Source organism: Culex pipiens, unplaced genomic scaffold (genome assembly GCF_016801865.2).
Source record: "Culex pipiens pallens isolate TS unplaced genomic scaffold, TS_CPP_V2 Cpp_Un0017, whole genome shotgun sequence".
Classification (NCBI taxonomy): domain Eukaryota; kingdom Metazoa; phylum Arthropoda; class Insecta; order Diptera; family Culicidae; genus Culex; species Culex pipiens.
The window spans coordinates 71,848-85,802 of record NW_026292834.1 but is presented as its reverse complement, the minus strand read 5'-3'; positions in this window follow the sequence as shown (position 1 = coordinate 85,802).

Here is a 13,955-nt window from a genome sequence, read left to right as displayed (position 1 = left end):
GCTTTGGCGGGTGTGCTTTTAAAATTGATGGGATTTAAATTGCTGTGAACCTGTGCTACGCGCACGACTTGTCCGACTCCAGCGCGCGGTTCAAGTTTAATCTTTATGGCACTTCCCAGACCAGATCACAGACTGCCAAGATCTACCGCCTCCTCTGCGGGCTGTCGTCTTATCGCTGTCGAATAGATCTAAACGCTTTGACCTGTGTGTGTTTGTGCACGGGACGTCCCCAGAATCTACGTCGTCTAGGACGACCGGTGGGCTGAGCCGGTGCCAACCTGAGTGCCAACAAACCGCAAAACATCAATAGGCACGAAATTATTTATATCGTTTTAATTGCACCATAAAACAAACTTCTCGAATGTCAGCAGCATAAATCATCGCTGGGCTGTGGTTACTTCTGTTGCTTTTGTACACTCAAATCAGGAGTGTCTGAAGATCTGCGAAGTTTGTGGGTAACTCCAGGGCTGTGAAGTCGGAGTCGGAGTCGGTGGAATCGGGTCTTTTTGAGGACCTGGAGTCGGAGTCGGAGTCGTCAAATCTTGAACAGCTGAGTCGGAGTCGGCCAAATTTTAGGAACTGCACCCAACCGGCGGTCGCATGATTGTGATACATGGCGGCATGAAAGTATATCAGAATCTGCATGAAATGTGTCCTCATGCATTTTTTGCGATATGGCATGTTTGCCCGTTACCGACAATTATCGACATTACCGACGGCTGATTGATTGTATTGCAGAAAAAAATCTTAACAGAACGAGGATTGAACCATCAACTACTTTATTGCTGATCTGACACGCTACCACCGCGCCATGGACGCTTGATGAATTGTGTGGGACAGAGCACGAACATATTGTTTTCTCTGGAGTGTTGATCGGGGACGCGCCAGCATTATATGTGTTGTTGAGAACTGCAGATCGCTGACATGTTTACACGCGGGCAAAATTGAGCTATGAGCTTGCTGCAAAAACTGTTATAAAATGTAACATTTTCTGTAGCAAATCCACTATTGCAGATTTTGAGCTATATATTTCCTTTGGGTGTGGAGTCGAAGTCGGAGCCGGAGTCAAACATTTTTGATAACCCAGAATCGGAGTCGGAGTTGGACTCAGAGTTATCTAAAATTTAATACAAATTATGGCTTTTTTATTGTTCAGTATTCATTATAATGCAGTTCAATTAACAACACTACGTTATATTAAAAAAAAATCTGAGTCGCGTGCTTTGCGTTGACATTTAACGTTTATTTTTTTTGTATTACGAAATTTATCAGATTTTTATTGTGATTAGATTTTTGAATTGTTGTTAAAACGCTGAAAAAAAATCTTTTGACTCCTTAATATCTCTAATTGTGTTATTTTCTTATCATCACTAGAATCCTCAATGTAAATCCTCAATCCTCAACTCATAAAATAATAATGTGGTCGTTTTGCCAAAAAAAAAATCAAAAATATTCAACTGATTCTTGACTGCCTCCTTTGTTGTATTTATGTATTTTTTTTTTATTATTATTAGATCAAATTTAACCTTCCTACGGTATTGGGGTCCTTTTCGGCCTTTTTGAAAATTAAATTTGCCATAACTTTTGCTATATACATGCTAGAGCCTTGAAATTTTCTGAAATTAAATTTATAGTATAAATACACATTTCAAAAAACAAATAAACCTCGGACGACCCCTAGGGGAGCATCCATAACAAAAGTTACTTTAAAGGTATTGGGGTCCTTTTCGACCACAAACTTTAAAAAATCGGCAAAAATCCAGTTTTTGACCGATTCCGGTTCTTTTGGTCACAAATGAAAGCATAGAACGTCCTCTTTCCGAAACCGTCCTGGAAAACCGGATTTGGTCACTGTGGCCACTGGGAATCGGCTACAACCGAAAAAAGGCCTTTTTGAGACCCCAACTTTGACGAACTGTATCTCCGGCAAATTTCAACCAATCAGGATGCTCCGGGTTGCATTCGACAGGTATATATACCTGTACTTTGACCACAAATATTAATATCAGGGCCAGGCGACCTACCGGTTCCGGAAATCCGGAACATCCGAAAAGTTCATATTTTACTGTTTTTCACGTATATGTGATACCAATACTCTCATGATAGTTGAAATTGATCCATAAAACTTACTAAAAACACAATACACGATTGCCAGAACCACTCTGGAGTGTTAGTGGCCAATTCCGGGTAACCTGGAACCGGTTCCCGGGTACCCGATGAACGGCCAACTGGATTTTTTGTTGAAAACCCATCATGTTGCATATCAAACTTCATGAAATTGAAAGATATGTCCATCTTTGATAATGCCGTTAATCGCTGAGCCATACTGGCCAATCTGGAACCGGTTACCGGTGGCGCTTTGGGGACGCTTCCGGAAAATATTAGAGAATCCCTATCATCCGACATATCAAACTTCATGAAATTGAAAGATATGTCAATTTACGGTCATGCCATTGTTCGCTGAGCCATCCTGGCCAATCTGGAACCGGTTACCGGTAGCCCCTTTGGGGACACTCCCGGAATATGAGAGAAATCCTATCATCCGACATATCAAACTTCATGAAATTGAAATTTATGTCAATCTACAGTCATGCCGTTGTTCGCTGACCCATCCTGGTCAATCTGGAACCGGTAACCGATGGCCCCTTGGCGACACTTCCAGAATATGAGATAAACCCTATCATCCGCCATATCAAACTTCATGAAATTGAAAGATATGTCAATCTACGATCATGCCGTTGTTTTTGGATTTGGATTTTGGATTTGGATTTGATTTTTGACGATTTTTTAAAGTTTGGGGTCGAAAAGGACCCCAATACCTTATGTGTGATTTTTTTTTGAATACCAAGGGAAGGTTAATCAAACATTTTCTAAAAAAAGTACACACACAGTAATCTTTTAGCCCGAACGTGAATTCTTGGAGGTTTTAAGTAGATTATTTTATTTTCAAAGAAAAAAAGCTATGAGGTACATCGAAAAAAAAAAACGGAAAAATAAAGGTTTGCTATCAGTACTTAACTAAAATAAAAACGTTTTTAAAATATTAGTAAGATTTACCGTATAATTCTTCCATTAAATTTTCGACTAATATTTCACTTGGAACTCAACATTCGTATTTTGTATGGTTAATTAGGGTGACAAGAAAAATGAGGATTTTGATAAAATCCTAGATGACATCCCCTGACTCGATTCCATGAGCAAAATTATGCAAGTTTTGCCAATTTTGAGCCAAATCTGTTGAGGTTTAGGGATTTCAAAAATTTGTGAAATTAAAAGCTCTACAATTTTGTCCAAGAGTGAAAAGCGATCTGAGCTGATGCTGAAAAGTTGTAAGCTTTTCAAACATACGTTTTTGTATGAAAAGATTTTTCATCAACTTTATCCCTAAACCTGAACCGATTTGGCTCAAAATGTTTGCTTAATTTTGTCCAATGAATCGAGCTATAAGGTTCTAAAATTAATGTGTTGTGTTGAAAATATTAGAAACTGACAATAAATTCAAAAACAGGTTGCAACTCATATTGAAATATTTATTAAATATATTGAATACATCGGTAACCTTGACGTAAACTATTTCTTTACAAACATTTTGAAGTGTTTATTGTTGGGCGTTGGAACGAATCTCAAGATTATTTTAAAACAAATCAATTGTGTCGGTTGGAGCTGAAAGCCGGAGCCGGAGTTGGAGTTGGAGTTGGTTAAACTCAGAAAGCTGGAATCGGAGTCCGAGTCGTCTGAAGTATAACCCGACTCCGCAGCCCTGGGTAACTCTAATATTGAAAACTGCAAGTCTACCTTCTAAGATTTCAAAGAACAACTCGAACTCAACATTTTTGAAGTTGAAGTCAGTAAACGCTTCAGTTTCGTCAAGTTATGATAGATTTGGGTTCCCTGAACACGCTCTTATCGACGACAGAATTGAATTTTAGTGGATTCCATTCCAAGTAATAAATTTATAATTTTTGGTGTAAATGCCCCCATGGATACAGGTGGGTGCGCATGGTTGCTCAAGATGATTCTATACCATTCATACTCCAAAATTTACAGTTTTATTTATGGGCAGGAAATTCACTCAAATTCTATTCTGTCGTTTGGAGCATATTCAGAGAACCCAAATCTATCATACCTTGTCAAAACTGATGCGTTTACTGACATCAACTTCAAAAATGTCAAGTTGTGTTATGATTAGTACGAGTGGTCAAATTATGAAAAGCCGAAGTTGAAGATGAAGTCGACTAACCCATAGCTTAGTTAGTGATCCTTCTTTGGGTGTACAAAACCACCTGAACCGTGGCCTAGCTCGTCCCAAAGGAAGAGCGTGGGTCGATCCATGATGAACTTCGGTGCTGCGACCAGTTCGGCACCCTGGAAAAAAACAACTCATAAACCAACTTCTGCGACACGGGGAGAGGCTTGAGAAATCAACGAATTAGCGGCAATTTTCACCCCACGGAAGAATCGCGTTTCGCTTGGCTTATTGAGTGTTGTGTTCCATAAAAGGTGTAATGATCCACGTGGTGATCCTGTTAGCCTCATTAAGGAGCGCACTAAATGAGTCCTCCTGATGGAGTGCCCCTTGGTGTAAACGATGCCAACTGTGCCTAGCGCCCTAATTTATGACTTGACTCGAAAGCTCATTATTCTCAAGGACTCACACCTGGTGGGACAGGTAAGTGTTGTACTCTATGAAGTAGTAATAGATAAAAATTCGCTTAAAAATATTTTCTAAAATTGGTGTAACCTTTCTAAAGCTCAAACAAATGAAAAAAAAAAACGATAAATATAAAATTGAGCCAGTTGAACTTTGCATCATGAAATGTCTTTTTAAATGATTATTGGAAAGTCAGCTTCAAACATTTCTTCAAGAATCCAACAATCTTAAAGTGCAACGAAACCTTGTTGAAAAGCATCAAGATGGAATAGTTTTCCCTTTTTCTGAAGCCACCGGAAATGCTTTCCAGCAAAAACTTCTCTTACTGCTTACTTTGCTGGCTTCTTCAGTAGTTCTTTATTTCATCCCGCACCGTATGTGCCAAACTCAAATTAATTTCAAATTTGCAGTTTAACGAGAAACTCATAAGCAGCAGCCCGACCAAACTATGTGAAGATTTCCCACCCCCCACTTTTTTTATATGTACTTTCACTCAAACCTTAAAACTTGCAAAGAAAGTAATCTAACTTGTACTTGTTGTACACACGTACAATTTGATCCCCTTGTTTCGCCAGTAACGGAAAGAAGTCCTTGCTTCGCCAAAGTGGAGGATGAAAGTGCTTACTTTACCCAGGAAGTCTGCATGAAAGAAGTCAGCGCAAAAAAAAAGAAAATTCTCAAAACTTGTAAATTAATCTTCGAGCGCGTAAAGTTCGTTCATGCACGGTTTGTTCTTTTCAAAACTGCTTGCATGGGAAAGTTGCCTCGCAAACTATCTCGCCCTTTGAACTCAATGCAGTCTGGTGCACTTTGTGCAAGTTTGCGCTGCATGTGTGTGTGTGTGTGTGTTTGCTAGTGTAAGTTAAGTATGGAATGCAAGTTTTGTACATGCTTGAAATTGATTGGGATTTCGTTGGAGGTGACGGTTGAGAAACTTTTTCAACATGCTTCAAATCTAAGGATCCCAGTGAAAGACCTGAGTTTGTTTGGGTTTTATATCATTTTACAACCTCCAATCATGACCTAACTTTTGCATATCAGCTGTCCTTACTAATTTTCCAGTTACATTTCAAAAATTTTATTGTTTATCACATTTTTAATATATAAACTTATCAACTACAACTGCAACTACAGTAGGCTTAGTGAGGTTTCACGTAAAAAATAGAAAAAAAATCATGGGGTCCATTTCAATATTTAACCATATTGTCAAAACAAGGTGATTTTTTTTCAATTCCTCCTTCAAAAATGTCATAAAAGAAATCATCATACCAAGATTTCTAAAAAAATACGAGTTCTGCTTTTCAATGCATCATGAAGAGTATTAAATTGCTTAAAAAGATTCGTAATAGATAAATATCGTAAAATTCATTTTTTACCATTAAGTTATTGAAAACAGTGATGACTTAATAATTCGTTACTTGATTGGATAATACTAAAACAAAAGGATAGTGTGACTGCAGAGTTCATTGTAATTAATTAAAAAACGCACGCACCCACATACACACATAACACGATACAAGTATGAGCTCTGAGCGCTAGATTATTTTATGATAAATGGCAGATATTAAACCGGTCAATTTCATACGAATTCCAACACCACAAGTTTCAGAATCAAACTCTCTTAGCGATTTAAAAAGGAAACCGTCATATGAGTAAACATTTTTTTTTAAACATAAAAAAAAATGCGGGTTGAGTAATGAGAAATGCTTAGGGCCAATGAATTTTCACGATTTCGTAGACAGCGTGAGATACATGAAATTACTTGAAATCGATGCTTAAAAATAAATCATTATTTTAATTACCAATTAAGAGGCAGTATTTGTAGATTCTGCTCGGTTTGTTCTAGAGGTCGTATCGAGGTGCTCCGATTTGGATGAAACTTTCAGCATTTGTTTGTCTATACATGAGATGAACTCATGCCAAATATGAGCCCTCTATGACAAAGGGAAGTAGGGAATTTCATGGACTATAAGGCTAAGGTATTAACTTTTTGGCCAATCGCAGTTTTTCTCATAGTTTTACGATTTTTCTAGAACAAATATTTTACAACGTTAGTTTTTGCCCTGTAGGCCAAGAAGACGGCACTTTTTGGTCTCAATTTTGTCATATTCGGAATCCTCGGACAATTTCACGTAAGTTAGAAGTATTGGCGTTGTAATTTTGATTTAAAAAATAATTAAATAAAACATTTTTGAAAAAAGAAATAGATCTGATTTACCCTATGATCAATACGTCAAATGCTGTATCAAGTAGGCGAAAACTTGTTTTACCCCAAATTAGACAAAATGCTAAATAATATTTTAAATAATTCTAAATTGCATTTTTTCCAATCAAATTCAAAATTCCAACACCTCAATCTAATGTAAAATTTTCTGAGGATTCCGAATATGTCAAAATTGAGACCAAAAAGTGCCGCTATGGAGGGCAAAACCCAACGTTGTAAAATGTTTGTTCTAGAAAAATCGTAAAACTATGAGAAAAACTGCGATTGGCCAAAAAGTTAATACCTTAGCCTTATAGTCCATGAAATTCCCTACTTCCCTTTGTCATAGAGGGCTCATATTTGGCATGAGTTCATCTCATGTATAGACAAACAAACCCTGAAAGTTTCATCCAAATCGGAGCACCTCGATACGACCTGTTTCACATCGGTGAAAAACTCGCTCTTAACAGTTTTACTATACCATTTTATTTTGAAGGCAGAATTATAAAAAATAGAAGATTTAAAATTGATTTATCCAAGGTATGAATATTGATCCTAAAATCGAGCAATTTTAGAATAATTTAGATTTTTCCTGAGCCCCGTGAAATTTTCAGAAAATTTTATACTTATGTTGATAGTCCTCGAGGAAGTTGGAAATTTAAATGATTTCTTTTTATTAATTTTTAAGTGTTTGTTATAGATTATATTTGTGCACCTTGATTTTTTAAGCGAAACTTTTGAAGAGAGAGAACTTGTTTTGCAATGCCTATTAGAAATCTTTTTACTCTTGTTCTATCCGGTAGATATTTAGGATATGAGCAATTCTCGCTGAAACCGTCCCACTAGATGCACATGTTCTCAAATCGTGACGGCAATGTTCTCATTCGATTCAGCGCACCAAAAAACCATAAAAACAACCTTCGAACCAATGAAAATGTCAGCCGTTAGCCACCTGTAAATAAAAACATGTTTTGAACAATGGATTTTTTCGAAAAAATGCCCTAATTTGAAGAAATGATATCTCCCAAAATACATTACCAAACATCAAAAACTTATATATCGTTGGAAAGGTAATCGCGAGGGCTTTCTATCGCACTTTGATAAACATATGAAAAATTATTTTTTCAAGGGTAAATTTAAGGATTTTTAGAAAACTTACTCTTAATTTTGAATTTTGACCGTGTTCGCAACCACTTATCATTACGCAGCCATTTTCATTCGAAAGATTGGACGATTTTGCATAAAATCAACTTGAGAAAAGTAGTGTAATGAAATAGTTTTCGTATAGTTATTAGCGGATGAAAGAAATTGGTAAAATTTCAGTTAAAAATAACCAAAGCTCAGACTTCAGAAATGTGGCTTATTTACAGGCAAAACAAAGCAGGATTGTATTTGAGCCGAATATACAGTCATCTGAGGCAAATCTGGACATGTAGGATGAATAGGGACAGCTGTTTCAACTATGTTTTCACTCATTAGATCATATTTTTAATTTGTTTATGTAAAAGCATATGTTGGGGCCGAAATTAAATTGACTCCCTTAAGGACCCCATTCTTCACACGGCCCGAAGATTTGATTCTCTCGCTCTCTAGACTGTGCACACGGCCCCAAGAAGATCTCCCCAACTGCGCTATTGTTCCTAATCCCCATTGTTTTGGATAGACGCCCCTGGCCTATAAAACCCCGACCGAACCTTGTAAAGATCTCTTTCCCCAATAAACGCTCGACCTGATCGGTATCCACCCGGAAGTAAGTAGTTTTATTTTATACAGTCCACTTGCCCTTCCTTCACTGGACTGGGCCCGAAGAGGTGTCTGGCGTAGACATTTTTGGTCCTTCGAACCGGATGGACCCGGACCCCTCGAAGTGTACCCCTCGCCTCGCTCTTCACGAGCATTGGAAGCACGGTGTGGAGCTCCTGTGCGAGCCGCCGTCGCTTGGGTTGGCACCTGGCGTTGCCTCCCTCCCCCTTCAAGCTTGGTCTGGCAGCGGAAGTTGGTTCCTGTGCCGCGCGGAAGTTGTTAGTGCAGAAGTGTCTCGTGTACGGTCGAAGGAGATCGTGAACAAACCGAGTGCCGGTCTATCCCGGATACCCCGTCCAGCTCAGCGGAGTGGTCGGAAGAGCACGTGTTCTTGTGCTAGTGTAAAAAGTGGAACAATAGTGAATCGGATTCATTCCGGAAGCCCCCGAAGTTCGTTGGAGCATTCGGAAGAGCACGTGGTTGCTGTAAGTGTTGGACGGTCAAGCGTGGCCGTACCGGATTCAATCCGGACTCCCCAGAAGCCCCGAAGGTACTTCGGAAGAGCACGGTGGTGAGCTTCGGCGAGCCACCGTCGCTGGTGAAAGTGGTTGAAGAACGTGTACCCCCCGATTCGAACGTTGAACGCTGCGCGTGGCTCAACCGAGCCGGCGCGATCCTGGTGGCACCTGGCGCTGCCCAGACACGTGATCGAGAACGATTGTTCAACCGTGTCCGAAACTGAAAAGTGTGTGAACAAAAAGTGAGCAAAAGTGAAGAACAAAGAGATTGTGGATAGTGAAGACCGTCATCGCTGCGCAGACAGCGTGGCGTGGTCATCGGAATTAAAGTGTGTGAAGCCGCCATTGCTGTGCGGATCACGTGGCGATCCAAAAGTGAAAGTGATTTATGGTTCCAGAAGAAGCTTTGCCGTTTCCGACCTGGTGTCGTCGGAGAAGTGAATCTACGCGCTCGGTGTAGAAGTGCAAGTATCCGACCCGTTGCCGTCGGAGCCGGTGAACCTAGCGCGCGGTGCAGAAGCCGCCATTTTGTAAACGCCATTGCTAAACAAGCACGTGGCGTCTCTATTGCTGCCGCTGGTCAACCAACCAGCCCGCCTGATGATCTCGGACAACCTGCTGCACGCTCCTGATAGCCGTTTTCCCCCAGCCGTTTTTGCACGAGCACGTGGCTGCCATTGCTGGCCAGCCACAGAGGATTTGTAAGTTGGTTTTGAGCAGCTGAGGTGAGTGAAACATACAGTTTTTGTTGGTTTGGAGAGACTGATCGAAGGATGTCGAAGCTACGAGAGCTGTCGACGCTCGTGCGCGTCACTAGAGCTTCCATTCTAATTATCGAACGTTTTGTGGACGCATTCAATTTTAACCTTGATTGCGAGAAAGTTCCGTTCCGTATTCAACGGCTGGACGAACTTGTGAAGCGCCACATGGCAGCATTAGTCGATCTTGAGCTATCGACAGACGACACGCAAACACAGGAAGAATACACCAACCAGAGAGTGGACATGGAGGATCGCTACAACCGGCTGCGTGACTTCTTGGTGTCACATGGGTCGACTACACCTGATCAAGCCGCTGCGCTCTGTCCGCCCGCTGTTCCTATCCCCAGCGGTTGTTCTGTGTGCTCTCGGCCCCATCGCACAACTGTGTGCGTGCAGTATCTACGATTGCCGTACGATCAGAAACAGGAAGTTGTCCTGCAGAATAAACTCTGCCAGAACTGTCTGTCGGCCAGCCACCCCACGCGTGACTGCTCCTCGAACCCCTGCTGGCGATGCAGGCAGAAACATCACTTTTCGTTGCATCCTCCCTCCCCTGGTGATCGGCCACCTCTGACGTGGTCACGAAAGAATGCCGTCTCGCAACCCTCGGAAAGAACTCTCACCTCACTCACACAAACAGAAACCCTCACCATCACACCAACCCCCGAACACAACCACCCTCAGCCGGCAGTCCCTTGGGAAGTTCAGCTTGTCCCACTGGGCGCTGCATCTGAAGCTCCCCTCTCGAAAGCTGTGGAAACAGATTCCATCTCGCCCTTTCTTGCCAAGGTCGAGATTACCCGGTCTGAAAGAAAGGCCAATCACGCTCAAGGTTCATCTTTCCCCTGTCGGCTCACGATCGATTTAAATGTCGTCTCGCTTCAAAGCATCGTCACCGAAGCGCAGCTGCGATGCAGCTTGCGTTGGTGTCCAAGTTTCGCTGGCGGCGGTCTCCAGGACTGGCTGCTTCGGACTGCTGGCCCTGTACTCCCCGGAACTCAAAAGTCTGAGTTACACGCGCTCGGCACTACGGGCAAATTCTCTCAGCAACTCAATCCCCTGGCTGGTAGCGCGGTGAACACTCTGGCTCACTCGTGCTCACTCGAATCGGCAGCGATCCGGTTCAAGCGCTCTGCGTCTCCCAAGCACGGCTCGCTTGAGAATAACGTCGGAACTCGTAAGCTGGACGCCCACGCAATGCTCGCTGGCGTCACTCCCCCGGATTTTGACAAGCTCAAACTCGCATTTCTTGGACGAAACACGCCGCTGTTGAGTTCACCCCGAATTGGACTCAGCTGCTCGCTGAAGCGACCTGGCGTTCCACCCACAACCTCGCCGTACCTGGCAGCAGAGGATATCTCACCGATTTGGAACGTGGATCAAGCACGGTGCTCGGTCGACCCGCACGTCGTCAGAGGTGCACCTCACGTTGGTGGCCGGCGCGGTCAACCGACAAGCGCCCGGAAGCAAAAGCTGTTTCTCCTGGCAAACCGCTTTTCCCGGAAGCTGACACTGGCGTCAGTTCACAGTCTCCTGCTGCACGCAGGCCCCCCGTTTGGATGCAATACCCGTAACTTGGCACGGGCGAAGTTCGATACGAACCGTCGTGGACGCCCACCCGATCTCAACCCAAAACCTGCTCCCTCAGCCGAACTGTCGGCACGAAGGTCAACGTGGGCTACGCTACGCCGATGGTACGCTGCCGTAGTGACCCCAGCCGCAACCGAAGGCGACTGGCTGCCTCCCGGAGCACGGCCACACCCATCAAGCAAGCAGATCAACGAAAGGCGCCAACGAGCTTGGGCCTCGCCAATCCTTCACCAACACGTGACCAAAGCTGGCCTGGCGCTCCACGCGCGCTGGCATCAACCACACCCTGGAGATCAACCGAGCCGAAGTCGTCGGCGACGACATCCAAGGGCAATCCCGAAGCCGCAGAGATCGGCAACCCAACCGATGAGCTACTCAACGAGTCAGTGGCGCATCCGAAGAAAGCGAAGTGTTAGAATCTAAGAAGTGTGACTTGTAATTATGTTCTAGCTTTAATCGTAGAATGGAATGGTATTCCATTGGTGGCCGGTATGTTGCGTCCGCAATTAGCTTTTTACCCCAAATTTAGCTTCTTACACGATCACAAAACTTGATGACCTTGGAGGCACTCTCGAATATCTAGTTCTTTGTACAAGACCCCAACAATTGTTTTATTGTTCAGTTTGGAAGTCATTTTGGACTCTCTATTGTGGTAGATCACACAAATCCTCATGCCCTCGCCTATAAGAAGGCGATCAGAATTGTAATCCCCATCCAGTATCACCCAGCCCCGGCTAAAGGGCACACCGAATAAACGATCATCCCAAACCGACGACCAGGACTTTTCTTCTTCATCCGGACCAAGCACCCAACGGAGTCTTACAGTCCACTCCCTGTCCTGCTGAGGACAATCCCGGCTGTCGAGGAGGTGTCTCGGCGCAGACAGCATACATAAACAAACAAGTTTCTAAATTTGAAGCTTTTAAGTACTCTGAAAACTAATGTCCTTACTTAGACTGTAGTCTCGATTCGCCACATTTCACTGAAGTAATATTTTATGTACATAATTTCAGTTTCAGGAAGGTCTGCTTTATTTGTATAACCTCAATCGTACACATAAAAGTGCAAAGTTGAAATCAATATTTTTTGATCAAGTTAAAATTGGGTGGGGCTGTTGATACCGTCAAAACAAGCAAGAAACTCGATTTTCGTCCAAATCGGACTACGCCCTTTTATTTGACACAAGTCAATTTACGATAAATTTATCTTTATTTGGGGTAAATAACAACCCCCAATTGAAAACTGTATGGAAAATTAACTTAAAAAAAAAAATCCCTTTGCCCCACATACGGTGCAAAGCTACGCACTTAATGTTTTTATGGTAATTGCCTAGTTCTCGACATAAAAGCGATTTGAGGTAAATCGTAGTACCTAGGTACTACGTTTTGAAGGCAAGTGATAGGGGTACCATTTTGTATGTACATCGAATCAAAAATATTGTATGGTCGGTGACAGAATGATTGTCACTAGGTGCGTACCTTTGCCCCGCTTTTCTCTATTTAATGCAAAAAATATGTTGGGATTCATTCAACTTTAAATTTAATTGCTCTTAATAGGAAAACTATGTATCAAGTTTTCATTTGTGCAACATAAATACACTGAAAATAGTTTTAATTGAAAAACAGACTACAACTATAAATTCTACGTAAAATTATCTTTCTAGTGAATTTCTTGCTCGACTTTGTACTACTTGCGGTTTTAGAGATATAGCAGTTTGAAAATGAAGGTTTTTAACATTGTTTGCAAAAAAAAGCGAAACTTTGGGGTGGTGTCAAATAAAAGGGCGTAGTCCGATTTGAACGAAAATCCAGTATCTTGCTAGTTTTGATGGTATCAATAGCCCCACCCAATTTTAACTTGATCAAAAAATATTGATTTCAACTTTGCACTTTTATGTGTACGATTGAGGTTATACAAATAAAGCAGACCTTCCTGAAACTGAAATTATGTACATAAAATATTACTTCAGTGAAATGTGGCGAATCGAGACTACAGTCTAAGTAAGGACATTAGTTTCAGAGTACTTAAAAGCTTCAAATTAAGAAACTTGTTTGTTTATGTATGCTTTTACATAAACAAATTAAAAATATGATCTAATGAGTGAAAGCATAGTTGAAACAGCTGTCCCTATTCATCCTACATGTCCAGATTTGCCTCAGATGACTGTATATTCGGCTCAAATACAATCCTGCTTTGTTTTGCCTGTAAATAAGCCACATTTCTGAAGTCTGAGCTTTGGTTATTTTTAACTGAAATTTTACCAATTTCTTTCATCCGCTAATAACTATACGAAAACTATTTCATTACACTACTTTTCTCAAGTTGATTTTATGCAAAATCGTCCAATCTTTCGAATGAAAATGGCTGCGTAATGATAAGTGGTTGCGAACACGGTCAAAATTCAAAATTAAGAGTAAGTTTTCTAAAAATCCTTAAAATTACCCTTGAAAAAATAATTTTTCATATGTTTATCAAAGTGCGGTAGAAAG